This window comes from Aquarana catesbeiana, linkage group LG08 (genome assembly GCF_042186555.1).
Source record: "Aquarana catesbeiana isolate 2022-GZ linkage group LG08, ASM4218655v1, whole genome shotgun sequence".
Taxonomy (NCBI): domain Eukaryota; kingdom Metazoa; phylum Chordata; class Amphibia; order Anura; family Ranidae; genus Aquarana; species Aquarana catesbeiana.
The window spans coordinates 277,492,296-277,513,159 of record NC_133331.1 but is presented as its reverse complement, the minus strand read 5'-3'; positions in this window follow the sequence as shown (position 1 = coordinate 277,513,159).

The window sequence follows — 20,864 nt, the reverse complement described above, 5'->3', positions numbered from 1 at the left end:
GAAACGGTCTCTGGGAGCCCTGGCAATCTTTGTGGCATTTCCTGTGGGAGCCCTGGCAATCTCTGTGGCAGGGGCGGCCCGTCTATTAGGGGCACCCAGGCGCCGCCCCCTCTCTCCTTGCCACCCCCTATATGCAATCGATAGATTCATGCATAGCATGAATCTATCCATGGCCGCCCCGACTGCCCCCCTATTCATGTGTCCAGCCCCTTTCAGGGCACCAGGCGCATGAATAACAGTGGCCAGGGTTTTTTTTTTTAAGCATCTGAGTAGAGTCAGAAGCTCTAACAGGCTTCAAAATTGAGTGGGCTCGGGTCGCAGAGAGTGCGACCAGAGCCCTCCCAGGTGTGTTACAACAGCGAATGAATATTCGCTGTTGCAACACTGATCCTCCTCCTGGCCAATCAGGTAGCCGGTCTGATACCCGTTACCCGATTAGCTGAAAGAACAGGCACTCCTATTGGACGCAAAGGAGGAGGGGAGGAGATGGCAGAAGCAAGGAGGAGAAGAGCCACTGGCCGATGCATGGATGCCCTGTCCCCACCGCTGATCCTCGGTTTGCCCGATCCCTGCCACTCCTCGGATGCCCAGCATCTAAGTGCCGGGGGCTGGTAAGTGCCAGGGCGTCGGTTGTTTGCCGCTCCCCCCAAAAAAAAACACCAGCCACCACTGCTCTGTGGGGGCAATTTTTGTGGGAGCCCTGGCAATCTCTGTGGTTAGTTTCTGTGGAAGCCCTGGCAAACTCTGTGGGGGCAGATGCTGTGGGAGCCCTGGCAATCTCTGGAGGGGCAGTTTCTGTGGAAGCCCTGGCAAACTCTGTGGGGGCAGATCCTGTGGGAGCCCTGGCAATCTCTGTGGGGACAGTTTCTGTGGGAGCCCTGGCAATCTCTGTGGGGGGCAGTTTCTGTGGAAGCACTGGCAATCTCTGTGGGGACAGTTTCTGTGGGAGCCCTGGCAATCTCTGTGGGAGCAGCAATCTCCGCCCTTGAGACTCCGGGAGCCCTAGCAATCTCTATGGGGCAGAGAGTGCCCCCACAGAGATTGCCAGGGACTAATGGACAGAGACTGCTGCTGAGTGCCAGTGATCTCCCACAGAAACTGCCCAACAGAGACACTAGTGCTCCCACAGAAACTGTCTCAAAGAATTCTCCCAGAGAGATTGCCCCCATGTAACAGGGGCTTCCCAATAGAATTTTCCCACAGAGCCTGCCCCATGTCACAGAGACATCCCCACACAATGCACACACACAGAGATTACCCCATGTCACAGAGACTGCCACCGACACCCAAAGAAATATTTTTCCACACCTGTTTGACAGGTGCATATCATTACAATTTTTGACAGCAAGGCCAATTCTTGCTTTCATCAAGAGTACCTCTATAGAGTTACGGTGTGAAGGCACCATCGACATCCAAAAAACAATTTTTCCACACCCGTTACAGAAGTAGAAATCCAAAGTCTGTGGTAGAGACACCAAAATATATCCAAAAAATCTCTAATCTTGTATCCAGTGCACTATATTGTGGCCTCATCATACAAACTGATTCTCCAAGCCGTTGCTTACAAAATATAGAAAGCTTGCAGGAAGAAATTCACTTTTTGGGCTTTATAAATGCAATTATTTCTGCAGCAGCTTCTATACACAGTACAGATGTGCCACTTTACAGGTAGACTAAAGGGACCCCCCAGGCACTATATTAAAAGGAATTTTTCATTTTTATACTTTCACTTTAAGCATCAATAAATCACTATTCATTTAAAGATGAAGTGTTTTACAAACTTTTTTGTCATTGATACATGTCCCCCAGGGCAGTACCCGAGCCCCTCATAACCATTGTATGCCAAATTACTTGCATATAAGCCTTCAAAATGGGCACTTTTGAATTTCACGTTTGGGTCCCATAGACTTCAATGGAGTTCGTTATTTGGTTAGGAACTTTCCCGATGTTCAAAAGTTCTGGTGCAAACCGAACAGGGGGTCATTCGGCCCATCCCTACTGGGCAGAAAGGGGGTCAAAGTGCAGATACTGATGGGGTTAAAGGTAAAGTTTAAGTACCCTTTTTCCAGAAAATAGCCAATGCAATCAAGGGGCCCCAGTAGATTTGAGATAATTGTGCAGCTACTGTATGTAAAACAACCCAAAATACATTTTACTTTTCCTGATAATTACAGCGGTACCTCATATGTGCATAAATGTTTTTTTGCACCTTTAGTAAGGCCCAGAAACATCCATCCAGCATAAAATTGAAACTTGCTTCAAATCTTCCCGCCGTAACTCCGCCGGACTCAGTTCCTATCGGAAAGCCTGTTCGTCTGTATGCTCGTCCCACAGATCAAATACGATGCAAGGGCAGCTACAGCACCTGCCTGTGAGAATGTTTCCAGCGCGATCCTATCTCGCTGGTTCTCGGCAACAGGGTACTACATCTCACGCTCGCTGCAATAGGAAAAACACATTTTGCCAATGCAGCGAGCGTGGGGGGAGGCGACAATGTCCCTTAGGTCTGGTATGGATTTTAAGGGGAACCCCCTACGCTGAAAAAACTCACTCGTCCCCACCCCCTTTCCTGACCGTCCAGGCTGCGTGCTCGGATAAGGGTCTGGTATGGATTTTGGGGGGACCCCCACGCCGTTTGTTCGACGTAGGGGATTACCCATAAAATCCATATCAGACCTAAGGGCCTGGTATACCCTGCGACAGGGGCCCACAAGGTGTCAATCTCGCCAATAAAAGTGGCGAGATTGACTTCCTTTTCCAGTCCCGTCGTACCTGAGTCACGTTCAAAATGAACGGACTTGTCCGTGTGTGGGCAAGTCCGTTCATTCGGAAAGTCCGCCGTAACTCCATTGAAAGTCCGTCAGGAAGACCGGCAGACCTGTAAAAACAAAAAGAAAAATACTGCGCTATCCCTTAATTCAGAAAAATCAAGAAATGTGTTAAGTGAAAAACTAAAAAGGAAAAACTAAAGTGCTGCTGCAGCCTGAAATGTGAGACACCCCCCACCTCAATAACTATACAAAACAAAGAGCTGCGCTGCTAATACATGAACGTGATCATAATGATTACAACCAACGCTGAAAAAAACATGCAAAAAACAATAAACAAATGAATTAGCGATAAAAATAGCTGGGAAACTAGAATCTCACAAATAAAATGATGTAATAAATGATGGTGACTAAGGATTCAATATCCAGAAAGATTATAATAAGTCCATATAATCAGAAAAAAAGGAGTCCTTATGGGTACAGAAAATCTGCTGGTAAAGGGAGAAAAGAACACATTTCTTCAAGTGGTGTGAGGCATGCAAAGATGGTCTCCCTAGGGAGAGTGATGTTACAGGGAGATCCTCCACCTCAAATAAATCAGCCCCTTACCAAATCCATAGATCTCCTGTCACAGAGATCATGCACGCAGGTGGCTGTGTCCCCCAGCCACTGGGTCTCTGCTGGGATGTAATTCACAGGTCACCGCTCCAGGAGATCAACTTAATGAGTTACCGCTCCCAATCCACAGATAGACATGAAAAGGAAATGCTCCATAGCGTAATACAGTTAAAACACGTTTATTAAAAAATTAGAAATGCACTTACAGTGTGTGCAGGTATAAGATCGTAAATAAAATCAATGTGCGCCGGCCGGCTCTCAGCTGCTACCCGTCCACTTCCGGGATCAGCGTGGTGTGGTGGTGACGTCAGCACGCCGCTCCTCCCTACGCCGTTTCGACAAATCTGTCGTCTGCCTGGGGTACGGGCGGCGTGCTGACACACCACCTATATGGGTAAAGTTGCTAACAAGGGAACGCCCCCCTCTGAGATCAAGGCGTCCGAGGTCACCGCCGCCATACTTTAAATAGGGCAACCGGGACCTGTGTATCATGAATTAAAATGTATTTGCGCCAGGGCAAAAAAAACTTTTATCATACAAGACATATTTATTCTGCTGTTGCCAACAGCTTACGGACCCCATTGCTATCCTTGATATTAGCAAAGTTAAAAAACTCAGATCAAAATATACCACATCTAGGGCTAAGTAGTAAACATTAGAGTGCAAAAACGTGAGCATCACATCTAAAGTATATCAAGATACCCTAATGGACTAATATTATTCTCTGTTCACCTTAAACCAACAGGTAATTCAACCCTTATGAACAAAGTACTCCCATGTAGTAGCCCATTAAATTGTGGTATATGACAGTGTAAATACGGGGGTCACACCATCCCTGCTAATACTAAACAAATGAACTGCTGTCAATCCATGCTGGGCGCACAGAGTAAGATTTGAAAATTAAAAAATATCACTCTAGTACCTTTGGACTTAAATGTAAATAGATGTATAGAAAAATATATATATATATAAAAATTATTTAAATAAATTATATTTAAATAAATTAATATTGGTTTTCACAAAAAATTCCCTTTGAATACAAAAATTTACTTCCTCATAGAGAGAGCATGGATTATCTATGCTAATCTGAGCATGTGCTGATGGGTTACTGCGATAATCACATTCATTGCGAATCGTACCTCATTGATAAAAAAAAAGTGTTACTTGACCTCCATAATCACAATGGATGGACTAAAATTCCTGATAGGATACACCCCCTATCCTAGTATGTTAATATGCCAATAGGGATATTAAAAATATCCAATCCTTGGGTTGGTTGTTTAACACGCTGAAAAATTAAATATCCATCCAGGGCTGGGAGTATGGGGAGGGTTAGCCCGTAAACTGTCCACCCACCTCCGAACACCTTGATCTCAGAACGAGGCCCTAAAATTACATATCTAACCATTATCAATAAAAGCGTTTACATCAGTATCAATGTTTAAACCATGGGGGGTATAACAACGGACACGATGGATCCAGGACATTTCCATTCTGGACAGTTCCCTGACCAGAGATCCACCCCTCCAGTGGGCACTATACCTGTCTATTCCCAAAAATAAAGTGTTAGCAGGGTTCCGATTATGATGTAGCGCATAATGTTTAGATACCGAATGGTATTGATATCCATTTTTGATATTGGTGATATGTTCTCCTAGACGGACCTGCATGGGACGTTTTGTCCTGCCTATATATTGCAACCCACATGGGCATTGCAATAAATACACCACCCCTTTTGTACTACATGTGACAAAAGGCTCAATATTATGGACCTTGGATGTGCTGAAAGATGTAAAAGACTCTGTTTTCCTCTGTTTACTACTATTTAGTGAGCAGATCTGGCACCTTCGACATTGATGGTAGCCAGATAAGTTCTGGAAAAAGGATATCTTTTGGGTAGGTGGGTCCACTACATTAGGGGCAATTCTGTCCCGCAACGAGGGGACCCCCCTAAATACAATTTGTGGTTTATTAGGCAAAACTGTTTTGATAACCCTATCGTTTTCCAATAGGTGCCAGTGTTTTCACAAGATCTTAGTAATCAGGTAGTGTTGCGTAGAGAAACCCGTAATGAACGGTAACGAAGGTCCCCCTGTGTCGTTTTTAGGGGCCTCATTCAACAGGGAAGCCCTGCCAATGGTTTCCACTTGTTGCTTGGTTTTAACCAAAAATTCTTTATCGTATCCCTTCTCCTCCAATCTTTTAGATATAATATCAGCCTGTATCCTGTAGTCCCTGATGTCAGTGCAATTACGCCTCATTCTAGTGAACTGGCTTTTCGGAATGGATTTAAGCCAAGGGTCATGATGGCAACTTCCAATGGGGATAAAGGAGTTCCGATCCGTTTTTTTAAAAAAAGAAATTGTTTTAAACATACCTCCTTCTTTAGAAATAGTGAGATCAAGGAAATTGATCCTCTCGTAGCTGTTTTCCTGAACAAACCTTATCCCCCTATTGTTATCATTAATTGAGGAAAAGAAGTTTTCAAGTTGGGAGATGGACCCCTCCCATAGGAGGAGGACATCATCTATATACCTAGCCCAAAACTTGAGAAAGGGGCTCCGGTCTTTATAGATGATGTCCTCCTCCCACTTAGCCATAAATAGGTTGGCTAGACTAGGGGCATACTTTGCCCCCATGGCTACGCCACGTTGTTGTCGATAGAATTGATGACTAAACCAAAAATAATTATGGCCAGCTGCGTATTCGAGTAATTCAACAATATATGCCTGCTGTTGTTCGTGTAGGGTGGAGAATTTCTTTAGATAGTATTCCACAGCGGCCACTCCCAGATGGTGGGGGATAATGGTGTATAGGGATGTGACATCCGCAGTCACCAATAATGTTCGATCGTTAGGCCTCTGTTCAGACAATAAGTTAATTATATGTCGTGTGTCTTTCACATACGAGGGCATTTTATGCACCAGTGGTTGGAGGAAGTGATCTATATACTTGCCCACCCGGGACGTGATGGAATCGATCCCACTAACAATGGGACGTCCCGGGGGGCAAGTCAAACTTTTATGAATCTTGGGTAAGCAATACAAAATTGGGACTCGCGGGGCCTTCGGAATGAGAAACAGTTTTTCTTTCTCATTTAAAATACCCATCTGAAAGCCTTTATCAACTATGGGTATTAATGTCTTCTTGTAGTCCCGAGTAGGGTTACCTGGTAATCGGACATAAGTGTCCTGGTCACCTAGGATATTCTGCATTTCCAAGAGATATGCGTCTCTATCCAAAATGACGATGCCCCCGCCCTTATCCGCTGGGCGAATCACTATGTTTTTTTTATTGCAGAGTGAATCCAGCCCTTCCTCAAGGGTTTTCTCCATGCGAGGGATAGGGTTCTTTATAAGTTCCAAATCACGTATAAGAACGTCCCTAAACACTCTCAATGAAGGAGCTAGGGTTCCGGGGGGGTTGAATGTTGAAGCATTCGACAACCCCGAATGTTGGATACGTTGCTGTTCACTTGTAGTATGGATTGTTTGATTTATCGCAAAGTGTCGTTTGATATTTATCTTGCGAACAAATCTATGTATGTCCATATAGGTTTGAAATTTATTTAACTTCCTAGGAGGTGCAAATTTCAAACCCTTACTCAGCAAAGAGGTCTCCGCAACAGTAAGGGTTTGAGAGCTTAGATTAAAAATACAGTCACTATTTACTTCCTTAGTTTTTTTTAGACTGTGCTCTCCTCCCCCCTCTGGTTCCTCTTTGTTTTCCACCGGCCTTTTGACCCCTTGGTTTGGCCTGGGAAAACCCCTATTCTGTTGTGAGTGGTTTCCCCCTTTTGGATTATTAGAGTGTTCACTGGAGGGACCTGGTCTTACAAGTTCATAATCCCGATTGCGATTAACTGAATTTGCCAGACCTCTGTTCTATGGGGCCTTCCCTATCACTTAAGGGAAAAAAACGATTCTGAGTGTCAATTCTATAATCATAGCCATCATCGTTATCCCTTTCAGAATATGTACGGTCCCTATGATGATATTCATATCATAATGCCTAATAGGGCCATAATCATAATATGGCAATCTATCGGTTTCCCTTCTAGGGTACTGATGTTCCCTTCCTTGGTCACGATAGGAGCCCCTATGCTGTGGAGAGCCATATTCATAATGAACATTCCTTCTTGATGGCGGTGGACCATTGTCCCCTATAGGTTTCTTGGGATATCCGCCTCTGGGCATACCCCTCCCCCTTTGTGGGGATTGATAGGAGACCCTCCTCCCTTTCTTATCGCCCTTGTTGGTACTAGATTGTTTTTTTTATATCTGTTGCGAATGATGTGTCTTAGGCAAATAATGTGACGTTATGGGGGTTGTGTCTGGGCACTTCTCTCCCTGGGTAATAGCTTCCATACGGGGATCAGAGTGAACAGTTTGTTCAGCCACCAATTTCTTCTGCCATTCAAAAACCAAGCTAGCTTGATAATCATCATAGTCCCTATTATATTTTTTACGTGTTTTGATTTTCTGATCTTTCTCCTCTTTGTCGAGGGTTTTTATCAAGGAACAAGTCCTTTCTTTGTATTCATCACCATCTTTATAGGGAAGGAGACTGTCTTTAAGAGTCTTAATTTCCAAATCCAATCTAGTAAGTTTATCTTTTTTACGGGTTATCAGGAACTGAAGGAAATCAATACCAGCGCCATTGAAATACCGGAACCATTCCTCAAGTTCCATCTCTCCTTTCTGTGGGCAAACCTCCCACCTCAAGCTCCTGGGGACCATTTTCAAACGGATGTAGGTTTCCAAGAACGCTACATCCCACTGTGTATGAATTTCCGAGACCATAACATTTTTTCGTCTCATGAAGAGGCCTCCCAGATCCCTATCCCCATCTCTATAGGTTTCGAAGACCCCATCCGTATTGACTGTCTTCGATGCCCTATAGTCAAAGATGTCCATATTTGTGTGTGAGAATCCTCTCCACCCAAAAATAAAAACAATTATTTATGAGTGAAAAAAACTCAATTAGTTAAAATTATGTGCAAACCAGTATTTATCAGATTTGAAAAATGGTGCAAAATGCAAGTGATTATAAGTGGTAATGATTAAATAATATTCTGATGTGGATTAATTTATAGGTGAACTCATATGAGTGATGCGTTCAGGGATTGCTGCTGTATATTTGTGTCTCAATAAACAACTGTAAAAACAAAAAGAAAAATACTGCGCTGATAATGCTGATAATGGTTAGATATGTAATTTTAGGGCCTCGTTCTGAGATCAAGGTGTTCGGAGGTGGGTGGACAGTTTACGGGCTAACCCTCCCCATACTCCCAGCCCTGGATGGATGTTTAATTTTTCAGCATGTTAAACAACCAACCCAAGGATTGGATATTTTTAATATCCCTATTGGCATATTAACATACTAGGATGGGGGGTGTATCCTATCAGGAATTTTAGTCCATCCATTGTGATTATGGAGGTCAAGTAACACTTTTTTTTTATCAATGAGGTACGATTCGCAATGAATGTGATTATCGCAGTAACCCATCAGCACATGCTCAGATTAGCATAGATAATCCATGCTCTCTCTATGAGGAAGTAAATTTTTGTATTCAAAGGGAATTTTTTGTGAAAACCAATATTAATTTATTTAAATATAATTTATTTAAATAATTTTTATATATATATATATTTTTCTATACATCTATTTACATTTAAGTCCAAAGGTACTAGAGTGATATTTTTTAATTTTCAAATCTTACTCTGTGTGCTCAGCATGGATTGACAGCAGTTCATTTGTTTAGTATTAGCAGGGATGGTGTGACCCCCGTATTTACACTGTCATATACCACAATTTAATGGGCTACTACATGGGAGTACTTTGTTCATAAGGGTTGAATTACCTGTTGGTTTAAGGTGAACAGAGAATAATATTAGTCCATTAGGGTATCTCGATATACTTTAGATGTGATGCTCACGTTTTTGCACTCTAATGTTTACTACTTAGCCCTAGATGTGGTATATTTTGATCTGAGTTTTTTAACTTTGCTAATATCAAGGATAGCAATGGGGTCCGTAAGCTGTTGGCAACAGCAGAATAAATATGTCTTGTATGATAAAAGTTTTTTTTGCCCTGGCGCAAATACATTTTAATTCATGATACACAGGTCCCGGTTGCCCTATTTAAAGTATGGCGGCGGTGACCTCGGACGCCTTGATCTCAGAGGGGGGCGTTCCCTTGTTAGCAACTTTACCCATATAGGTGGTGTGTCAGCACGCCGCCCGTACCCCAGGAAGACGACAGATTTGTCGAAACGGCGTAGGGAGGAGCGGCGTGCTGACGTCACCACCACACCACGCTGATCCCGGAAGTGGACGGGTAGCAGCTGAGAGCCGGCCGGCGCACATTGATTTTATTTACGATCTTATACCTGCACACACTGTAAGTGCATTTCTAATTTTTTAATAAACGTGTTTTAACTGTATTACGCTATGGAGCACATCCTTTTCATGTCTATCTGTGGATTGGGAGCGGTAACTCATTAAGTTGATCTCCTGGAGCGGTGACCTGTGAATTACATCCCAGCAGAGACCCAGTGGCTGGGGGACACAGCCACCTGCGTGCATGATCTCTGTGACAGGAGATCTATGGATTTGGTAAGGGGCTGATTTATTTGAGGTGGAGGATCTCCCTGTAACATCACTCTCCCTAGGGAGACCATCTTTGCTTGCCTCACACCACTTGAAGAAAGACCGGCAGACCTACTCTGCCGGAAAGTCTGGTCGTGTGTAGACAAGTCCGCCCATTCAGAAAGTACTTCGTGTATAGGCAAGTCCGTCCGTTTAGAAAGACTAAAGCAGGGGTCTCCAAACTTTCTAAACAAAGGGCCAGCTTACTGTCCTTCAGACTTTAGGACGGCCAGACATTGGTGTCAGTGGGAGGAATAGTACCCCATTGATGGTGTCAGTGGGAGAATTGGTGCGCCATCATTTGTGTCAGTGGGAAGAATAGTGCCCAATCATTTGTGTCAGTGGAGGGAAAAGTGCCCCATCGATGGTAGTGGGAGGAATCGTACCCCATCGTTGATGTCAGTGGGAGGAATAGTGCCCCATTGTTGGTGTCAGTAGGAAGAATAGTGCCCCATCATTGGTGTCAGTGAGAAGAAAAGTGCCCCATCATTGGTGTCAGTGGGTGGAATAGTGCTCCATCATTGGCATCAGTAGGAATAATAGTGCTCCATCATTGGCGTCAGTAGGAATAATAGTGCCCCAATCATTGGGGCAGGCAGTCTCAAAGAGGACATGGTCAGTGCAGCAGGTGGCTGTTGGGTCATTTTGATGCAATGTTGGGAACACAGGCTGAATAGTGGGCATCTCCTGGTTTATGGGACTCTACTGTCAAACCTGCTGTCATCACCTGATTATGGAGAGGTCATCAGTGCAGCTGAAATTGCTGAGCCTCAGTAAGGGAGCAGAAGAAGACCAGTCGTAACCCTAGGATTCGGTAAGAGGCTGCCAACCATTCCCTACCACACGGTACTTAATGGAACAGAATTGATTACTAGCGACACCATTCAAGCACCTACAACCAGGATCAGAGGGACTAATTTGAGCACTCCAATGCTAGATTTGGGCTCAAACGTACTGGACAGAAGCTAAGGGTTTGACTAAGACGGCTGAACCATTGTCATAGCATAGACCCCTAGACATGACCTTGTCAACTACAGGGATTAGGGGCCATTCAGTGCTCTGTTCGTTTATTACCAATTAAATGTGTTCATTTACTAGCTTTTGCTTGTTCTGAACAGGCTTGGGTCCAAACCAAGATGTCAGCTGTTTTTCCTGGGCCAATGAAGTGTGGGTGGGGGAATTCCCCATCAGCTTATTTATACAAAGGGATGGGGATGTTTGTGACATCATTGACCTAATATGACCACCTGGATGAGAAATTGTTGCTGAGTGAGAGTGTTAATATGCTGTTTATAATGTGAATTGTCGTTATATCTTTAGATTTAATGCTATGTGTCCAGCAGCATTTTGATTGTCATATCTGCACCAGCTTTCCAACATATGAGGAGCCTTGCCACCATTTATGATATAAATAAAACCGAAGATTAAGAAAGCTTGAGGTTACAGACAGTAGAATTTCAGTGGAGGTCTACCCTACAAAGGAAAGGGTTATCTTATGTAATAAGGGTTGCAAGTTACTTTAAGAACAGTTTTCACTGAAGTTTCTCATGCAAGTCGTGTCTTTGTTAATATCACATATTTGACATCACATGTATTTGTTGAAATATTTACCTGCCTGAATAGGACAAATATTAAACCCACATAAGGAGTCTCATTATCTCTTGATCTGCTAATTATTTCCAATCCAAATGTTTGGGGGAATTTCATCGATATTTTTATTTTGGCTTTTTTTTGCACAGTGTAGGTCAATTGGGGCAGTTTTTTACTGCTGTGTGCATGTCCAGCCGGTTTCTCTTAAAGGAAAACTGTGAGGGCAGAAATATGGAGGCTTCCACAACATTCTATCCAATTACTGTACTTGTATCTCTCACATTGCTCAAACTACAGTAATATACAGTGCCTTTAAAAAAGTATTCATACCCCTTGAAATTTTCCACATTTTGTCATGTTACAACCAAAAATGTAAATGCATTTTATTGGTATTTTATGGGATAAACCAACACAAAGGGGCACAAAATTGTGAAGTGGAAGGAAAATGATAAATTGTTTTCAACATTTTTTTACAAATAATAATGTGAAAAGTGTGGGGTACATTTGTATTCAGCCCCCCTGAGTCAATACTTTGTAGAACCACCTTTCGCTGCAATTACAGCTGCAAGTCTTTTTGGGGAGGGTCTCTACCAGCTTTGCACATCTAGAGAGTGACAATTTTTGCCCATTGTTCTTTGAAAAATAGCTTAAGCTCTATCAGATTGGATAGAGAGCGTCTGCGAACAGCAATTTTCTTGTCTTGCCACAGATTCTCAATTGGATTTAGGTCTGGACTTTGACTGGGCCATTCTAACTCATGAATATGCTTTGATCTAAAACATTCCATTGTAGCTCTGGCTGTATGTTTAGGGTCGTTATCCTGCTGGAAGGTAGACTATATTTACTAATTACGTGACTTCTGAAGGCAATTGGTTCCACTAGATTTTAGTTAGGGATATCAGAGCAAAGGGGGCTGAATACAAAAGCACGCTATACTTTTCACATATTAGTTTGTAAACAGTTTTGAAAACCATATATCATTTTCCTTCCACTTCACAATTATGTGCCACTTTGTGTTGGTCTATCACATAAAATCCCAATAAAATACATTTACGTTTTTGGTTGTAACATCACAAAACGTGGAAAATGTCAAGGGGTATGAATACTTTTTCAAGGCACTGTATGTGGATACAATGTCCATATCTCCTTCAATAACCCCTTAATGACAAAGGTCCAAGCAAATCTTAATTCCTGAAACCAGTTTTGCAATTTTGGCATGTGTAAGTAAAACGGTACTTGTATCTTTTCAACTACTTAGTGTATACAGGTGTATTATACCTGTTTTTTTACTGGACTGACTAGTCATGTGGCCATGGGGAAGCACCTTGCCAAATCATTCAGCCCTGAGGGAATGGACCCTTCTGGGTGTTGTTGACCATAACTACTGCTGTTATGGTAGAAGGACAACCTACCAGGAAACACTCATATCACTGCAAAAATAACCCGGCAGCTAGCACCAAACTAAAAAGACAGAGAACATTCCTTAAAAGTCCAAAAAAAAGGACTATTGGGTCTCTGAAATGGGTGGGGGCGTTAAAAACAATATGTAGTCAGCCACACTGCAGTTTACAACAATTTAACTCAATGCAGAACAGCATAGCATGGTATAGCTACTTAACTCTCTCTACATAGACTGTCCCCTCTTTCTAATGTACTCTAACACAACACTGGCATATGGCTACTGGGAACCCACCCTTTTATGGTAAGGAGTTGGCCCATATCTAAGCCTCCATTATTGCCCTTTTAAGCTATAAGACCTATATTCCTTAAGCCATAAAGTGCATTATGAGTATAAATACTTTTTTCCTGCAAATTTAGGCTGTAACTGATCCTGAAACATGCAGGGTTTAACTTAAGAGGTTATAACCCTAGAAAAAAAAAAAAAAAAAAAAAAAAGATCCTGTTCCTTAAGACCCCTTTCACACTGGAGGCGTTTTTCAGGCACTTTAGTACTAAAAATAGCGCCTGTAAAGCGCCTGAAAAAGCCTCAGCTGCAATCCCAGTGTGAAAGCCTGAGCGTTTTCACACTGGGGCGCTGCGCTACCAGAGCGTCACAAAAAGTCCTGCAAGCAGCTTCTTTGCAGCGCTATAGGAGCGGTAAATACACCGCTCCTAAAGCGCCCCTGCCCATATAGACACAGATGAGCGAGTTTGGGGTGGAGGAACTTGACTGGCCTGCTCAGAGACCTCAACCTGATAGAACACCTTTGGGATGAACTAGAGCAGAGACTACAAGTCCACATCAGTGCCTGACCTCCCAAAGAATGGTCAAACATTCCCATAGACACACTCCTAAACCTTGTGGACAGCCTTCCCAGAAGAGTTGAAGCTGTTATAGCTGCAAAGGGTGGGCCAACTCAATATTGAACCCTACGGACTAAGACTGGGATGCCATTATATTCATGTAAAGGCAGGCGTCACAATACTTTTGACAATATAGTGTCCTGTATATGCGCAGCTGGGGGACTGTGGAGCAAGTGTTTCTGGTGCTATGATGGTACAATAATGAGAGGTGATTCTTACTACTATTAATAATAATAATAATATTAGTAAGAATCACCTCTCTATCATTATTGGACCTTCACAGCACTGGAAACACTTGCTCCACAGTCCCCCAGCTGCTTCCTGGTTGCCATAGTGTCAAAAATTTTATTATGATTACTATACTATTTTTATTATTAATATTATTATTTTACTGTTTCTACTACTATTATTAATATTTTTATTTTTTACTATTATTATTATTATTTTTTTACTATTTGTTTTCTTACTATTGATGTAACTATTATTATATATTTTTTTACTAATATTACTATTATCTTTCAAATATATATATATTTTTTAATTACTTTCTATGATTATTCTGATACTATTAACGTTTTTGCTATTATTATTATTCTATAATAGCAATAATAATACAAGAGAGAATAAAATAATAATAATAACAATAAAGATAATAACAATTCTAATAACAAAATAATAATAATAATAAATATTATTATTATTATACAGGAATTATACAGCGTCGGCAGTTTACGCAGCGCTACAACATTAGGGCAGACAGTACAAGTACAATACAATTCAATACAGGAGGAATCAGAGGGCCCTGCTCGTTAGAGCTTACAATCTAGGATATAATAAAAAAATAATAATAACAATAACAATAAAGTTTATAAAGATAATAATAGCAATAATTAAAATAGTCATAATAATAACAATCATAATAAATATAATATTGATATAAAAAAATAGTAATATATCATTATTACTATTTATTAATATTATGATTGTTATATTTATTACTACAGTAAAAATCATCTCTCTATCATTATTTTACCACCACAGCACCGGAAACACGCTTCCTGGTTGCTATAGTGACGTTCTCTTCATTCCTTCCTATGTGGAGTTTTGCGGCCATTTCTCTCAGCTCACATGTTATCAGGGTTGCCATCCTCCCGCAGCATTTTTTACTGACAAAACATGGAAATTTTACTGGCGGAGCACATTTTTTACTGGTAACCTGAGAAATTACAGAACTCCTATTGAAAACTAACACAGTGAATATTTAAACAGTAACAACATGATATGGAAACTGACGATACCTATAACAAATTTGCTTGATTTACACTTAAAGTGGAGGGCCACCCCGAAAAAAAAAAAACTACACCAAAAATACTAAAAAAAATTAAAAAAAAAAAACATTTGGAAAAAAAAATATTTAAACTTACCTAAACCCTTGTTGCTAGGCAGTCTTCCTAATCTGCCTCTTCCTTTTCCGCGGCGTCTTCTGCTCCTCGGTGAGCGGCCCCGTTGCCTTCTGGGAACTGTGTGTGTTCCCAGAACACCATGGGGGCCATTCACAGAGCCCCGCGCAGCTCGCACATGCACAGTAGGAAATTGGCAGTGAAGCAGCAAGGCTCCACTGCCTGTTTCCCTTACCTAGGATGGCGGTGCCGGGACCCGAGAGCCGAGGGACGGGTCGGCCTCGGGTGGCCAACATCACGGGCACCCAGGACAGGTAAGTACTTATTTAAAGTCAACAGCTACAGTGTTAGTAGCTGCTGACTTTTATTTATTTTTTTTTTTAAAGCCGGAATCCCGCTTTAAAAAGTCAACACAGCATGAAATTATCAGCCCCTGATATTTACTGGCAGTTGTAAAAAAAATCACAGATTTTTACAAACTGTCAGTAAATTTACTGGCGGTTGGCAACCCTGCATTTTATGTTTTAGTTGTTTTACTTTAGCATTGAGCTAGAAAAAGTATAATGCCCCGTACACACGATCGGACATTGATCGGACATTCCGACAACAAAATCCATGTATTTTTTCCGACGGATGTTGGCTCAAACTTGTTTTGCCTACACACGGTCACACAAAGTTGTCGGAATTTCCGATCACCAACCACGCGGTGACGTACACCACGTACGACAAGACTAGAAAAGGCCATTTCAGAACCAAGCGCGGCACCCTTTGGGCTCCTTTTGCTAATCTTGTGTTAGTAAAAGTTTGGTGAGAGACGATTCGCGCTTTTTCAGACTTGTGGTTTTCAGATCGTTTTCTGCTGTTCAGTTTGTGCTTATGGGTTTATATCTGCTCTTCAGTGTGTGCAAGCAAGCTACGCGTGACTTGTCATTGTGTTCTTGTTCGTTCATTACTGTTTTTCAGGTCGCTCTTAACAGGCATTGCTGTTCTTCAGTGCGTTCTGTTACTTCGTTCCGAGCAGCCGACTGTTTTCTAGCCATGTTTCGTATACGTACTCCTCGTAGAGTTCGTGCTGTGCGGGGGCTTGGTGTTGGGGTCCTGGCCTTGACACAAGTCCATTCCATGAACAGGGTGGGGAGGAGTTCATGGACAAAGAATTGGTTGCTTCAGCGTGACCAGTTCTGTCATATGCCTTTGCTCCGTGAGATCCGTGAGAATAATCCTGATGATTTCAGGAACTTTCTCAGGATGACGGACCCAGTATTTCACCGTTTGTTGGCTTAGTTGACCCCCTATATTAGCAGGCAGGATACCTGCATGAGGCAAGCCATCACTCCGGAGCAGAGGCTAGTCGCCACCCTGCGGTACTTGGCAATGGGGAGAAACCTGCAGGACTTGAAGTTCTCGACAGGCATCTCCCCCCAGGCTCTGGGTATCATTATCCCAGAGACCTGTTCTGCCATCATCCAGGTCCTGCAGAAGGAGTATATTAAGGTAAGATTTTTATCCTTTAATATCACATTTTATTGTATATAATGTTTTCTAATATGTTGTATTTCTTTCCTCATTCCCTAATTACCATGATTGTAATATGCTGTGAATGTCCCCTTTGTCCTCATGCATGCTGGATTTTTATGTAATTATTTTTGTTGTCCTTCATACATATTTGCCTTCACTAACCTCCCCAGCATGGTCTCCTGGCCGTATATTCACCTCATGTAGTCACTTAACAATGTATTTTATCAGCTCCATAGTAGTGCTTTACCCCAAACACCCCTAAAATGTTTTGAAATGTGATTGGTGCTTCAAATTCAGGCAGAGTGCCAGAGGCTTTTTTTGGGGGGTCCCCAAATCATTTTGAACCCTGCCTCCCCCCAACTGCTAAGTCAGCTGATACCAATTCTCTATCGATCTTCAATCATCTATCTGCTGACTTTGCCAAACCCATACACACTATACCCATCTCTTCTGTGCTCAGATTTATGGATGAATTCCCCAAAGCATGTAGTGCAAGGGCCTGCCTGTATACTTTCAAATGGTACTGTTTAAAGTTTTGGTATCTTATTATTATCTTGAATGGTAATAGCAGAATGTCCAAATGTGCTAAAATGTGTACAGTGTGTATTTATATCTTTGTATTATGACACTTCTTACCTGTCCAGTGGGCTGTCAATAGTGTAACTAAGGAGGGTCTGTTCAAAGTAATACACATTATAAACGCATTCATCTCTCAATTAAGTGGAGAGGGTTACCTGTCCAAGAATCCCCCCCCCCCCCCCATAATGTTAGAAATGGCCCATGAGAGGGGGGGAGGGGGAATCTGATAGGTGTACCTTATACTTCGGTCTTTAAAAATTCCCATAAATAAATGGTATCTTGATGTTGGCCAAGAATGTTTGTGTCTAATCTGCTTTCCATGTTTATGTGCAAAAAGACTAATTTTTTGTTTTGTTTTACACCACAGTTTCCTTCCACGCCACAGGAATGGCAGATTGTGGCCCACTTTGCCCAGCGGTGGGACTTTCCTAACTGCGGAGGGGCAATTGATGGAAAACACGTCCACATCATCCCACCACCCAACTCGGGGTCATACTATTATAATTATAAGGGGTTCAATAGTATTGTGATGTTGGCGGTGGTGTCGGCTACTTATGAATTTCTATATGTGGACGTGGGGAAGAATGGCCGGATGTCCGATGGTGGAGTCATCGCCCAGACCGAGTTCTACAGGCGTCTCCAGAATGGCAGCTTGGACTTGCCACCTCCAGAAGACAATGTGGAAGGACTCCCATTCGTCTTCGTTGCGGATGAAGCTTTTGCGCTGGGGGACCATCTTATGCAGCCATTCCCGATGAGGACCCTCACCACAGACCAGAGGGTTTTTAATTACCGGCTGGCCAGAGCCAGAAGAGTGGTGGAGAACACGTTTGGAATCATGGCCAGTCGGTTCCGCCTATTTCTTACACCCATACATATGGCGGAGTACAAACTGAATCGCATTATCCTGGCGTGCTAAAAAAAGTAGAAATGTCCATTTCAGATAAAACAGACATGTTTAAAACCAACAAGAAAGACACAAATCTTGAACTTACAAAGTTCACATTCGGTAGAACTTGAAGGCAATATCAGACATGAGTATTTAGAAACTGTGTTTGATATTGCATTCAGATGGGGTGAAGTCACCCTCGGAAAAGCCAAATTTTGAAGATGCACACAAATAGCCGAATGTCAACATGTGCTACCTGCCATCACGGGGGATCAAGGGACGTGTTTTGGGGGTGCAACCCCTTCCTCTCAGCTACTTTATTATTGAGGAAGGGGTTGCACCCCCAAAACGCATCTATTGAACTCCCGTGATGGCAGATAGCACATGTTGACACACTGTGTGCCTCTTCAAAATTTGGCTTTTCTCCAATTTGACAAAAAATGTTAAAAAATTGTAGCACACCAAAAAACAAAGGGATTTGGAGGGGTTTTAAACTCTCCCCAAAACATTAATGATGTTCTTATTTTTTTGAAGAACATCATTGATGTTTTTCTTGATGTTTTCCAAGTCCCTATTACACCCCATGATCTCCCCGATCAGGATCTGTGCACTTTCCGAGGTGAAAGGATCTGGATCCACAACATCACGATCACCTAAAAAGATAGAAACCAAAAAAAAACGTATTATAAATATGCCGGCATCCATCTCTTACCTGAGCCTGTGGTCGCAGACACTCACCTGTTGTGGTGCCAATTTCCACCACGTCTTCCTCCTCCTGCTCTGTTTGTCTTGGGTGGATTTCCCCTTCTTCCAGAGGTGGGGGTCTCTGGTCTCCTCTGATGAGGGGTGTCCTCCGAGTCTTTTCTCCCCATGTCAAAAAAAAATGGTATACTTAGCACACAGATATTTGATGGCAGAACTATAAATATGAAACATTGCTTGGAAGTGGGGTACAATTGTCTGTTTTGGCAGAGTTCCAAGATGTAGAATTTTTAGTGTCCTTTGTCAAGCTTCAATACTTTACCTGTTTTGTACAAGCTTCACAGATGGAGACACCCCTATAGTATCCACTGGAGCACCTGTGTGGGACCCCTAATAAAAAGGGTGTTCTTGTGTCCAACACTAGTGCTCCAGCGTCCAGATGTGTAACCAGCTGCTGAGTGTCCTCTCCTTACACAGAATCTAGTTTGCATTTCATTCTAGTAACAAACACATCTACACAACCAAATTAGTTTCAGACAAGTAGGCCCTAAAAAATGTGGGCAAATGCATATGGCCAAAACAATGGTGTTTTCTAGGCTGCACGAAAAATGTTTGATACGAATGAATAATGTGCCCATGAACATGAAAGTTCACATTTAGAAATGGATAACAGTTAAGAAAAGCACATGGAGCAGCACGAACGTAATAAGCATAAAAAGAATCGGAACACAGCACAACTACTTACTTTTTTGCAGCACTCTCCGGATCTTTCTGTACTGCTCATGCTCTCTTAATTTGAGGTCCGACCACCATTTCCAGAGCTGATCTTTCGATCGTCGTACCCCGAAATTCCAATGCAGGCTCTTGATCTTGGCCTTTCTGACATTGGGGTTGGGGTAAGGTCCATACTTCCCGTCATAGTCGGCCTTCTTCAGGATGTCCACCATCTCCAACATCTCCCCAAAGGACATATTTGATGCCTTAAATCGTCTCCTTCTGGATCCAGACGTTTCAGGCTCTGGGCTTTCCTCCCCCTCCTTCTCGTTGCTGTAATTAGCATGCACCTGCTGTGTCTCTGCCATGTGCTCTTCCCCCACTGCGCCGAACGAAAAGGGCCGGGGAATAGACTAGAAGGAACGTCAGGGGTGGGTGGAGTTACACGCATGCGCAGTGTGCATAAAGCGTAGCACGCGTGCGTAGTACGTACGATCTGTGAGCAGAGGAAGGAGTATCGGAGGTCTAAATTTGGGCCTATACTACTTTTAGATTGAGGCCTATATTGTAACCAGATTAGGAGAGTTTTGCCTGACATTAGGGTTTGTCTTGTGTTGTGTCTTGCAGATAAAATTGATGGCTTCAATGACCACAACTTCCTCCCCCTGTTCATAGACAAGTACAGGGAGCTGCCCTGTCTGTGGCAGGTGAAACATCCACATTACAATAATAAACAAAAGAGGCAGGCAGCACTGGAGAAACTGCTGGAGTTGGTGAAGCCGGTGGTCCCCACAGCAACCATCCCCCTAAAGACCAAAATTGGTGGCCTGAGGAGCACTTATCTTAGGGAGCGCAAGAAGGTCACGGATTCCCAGAGATCCGGAGCTGCAGCAGATGACATTTATGTCCCCAGGCTGTGATACTATGAGAGACTGCGATTTCTGTCAGACCAGACTGGAGTCAGGGAATCCCTCTCAACCCTTCCTTCCACTTTTCCTTCCACCCCAGCTGAGACATCCGATGTCCAACCTGGGACTTCCAGCCAGGAAGAAGTGGAGGAGCCCAGCTGGAGTCAGGTATAGCATTGTTCTACAGATTTCTGGACAATAAATAAATTATGTTTACTAGATGT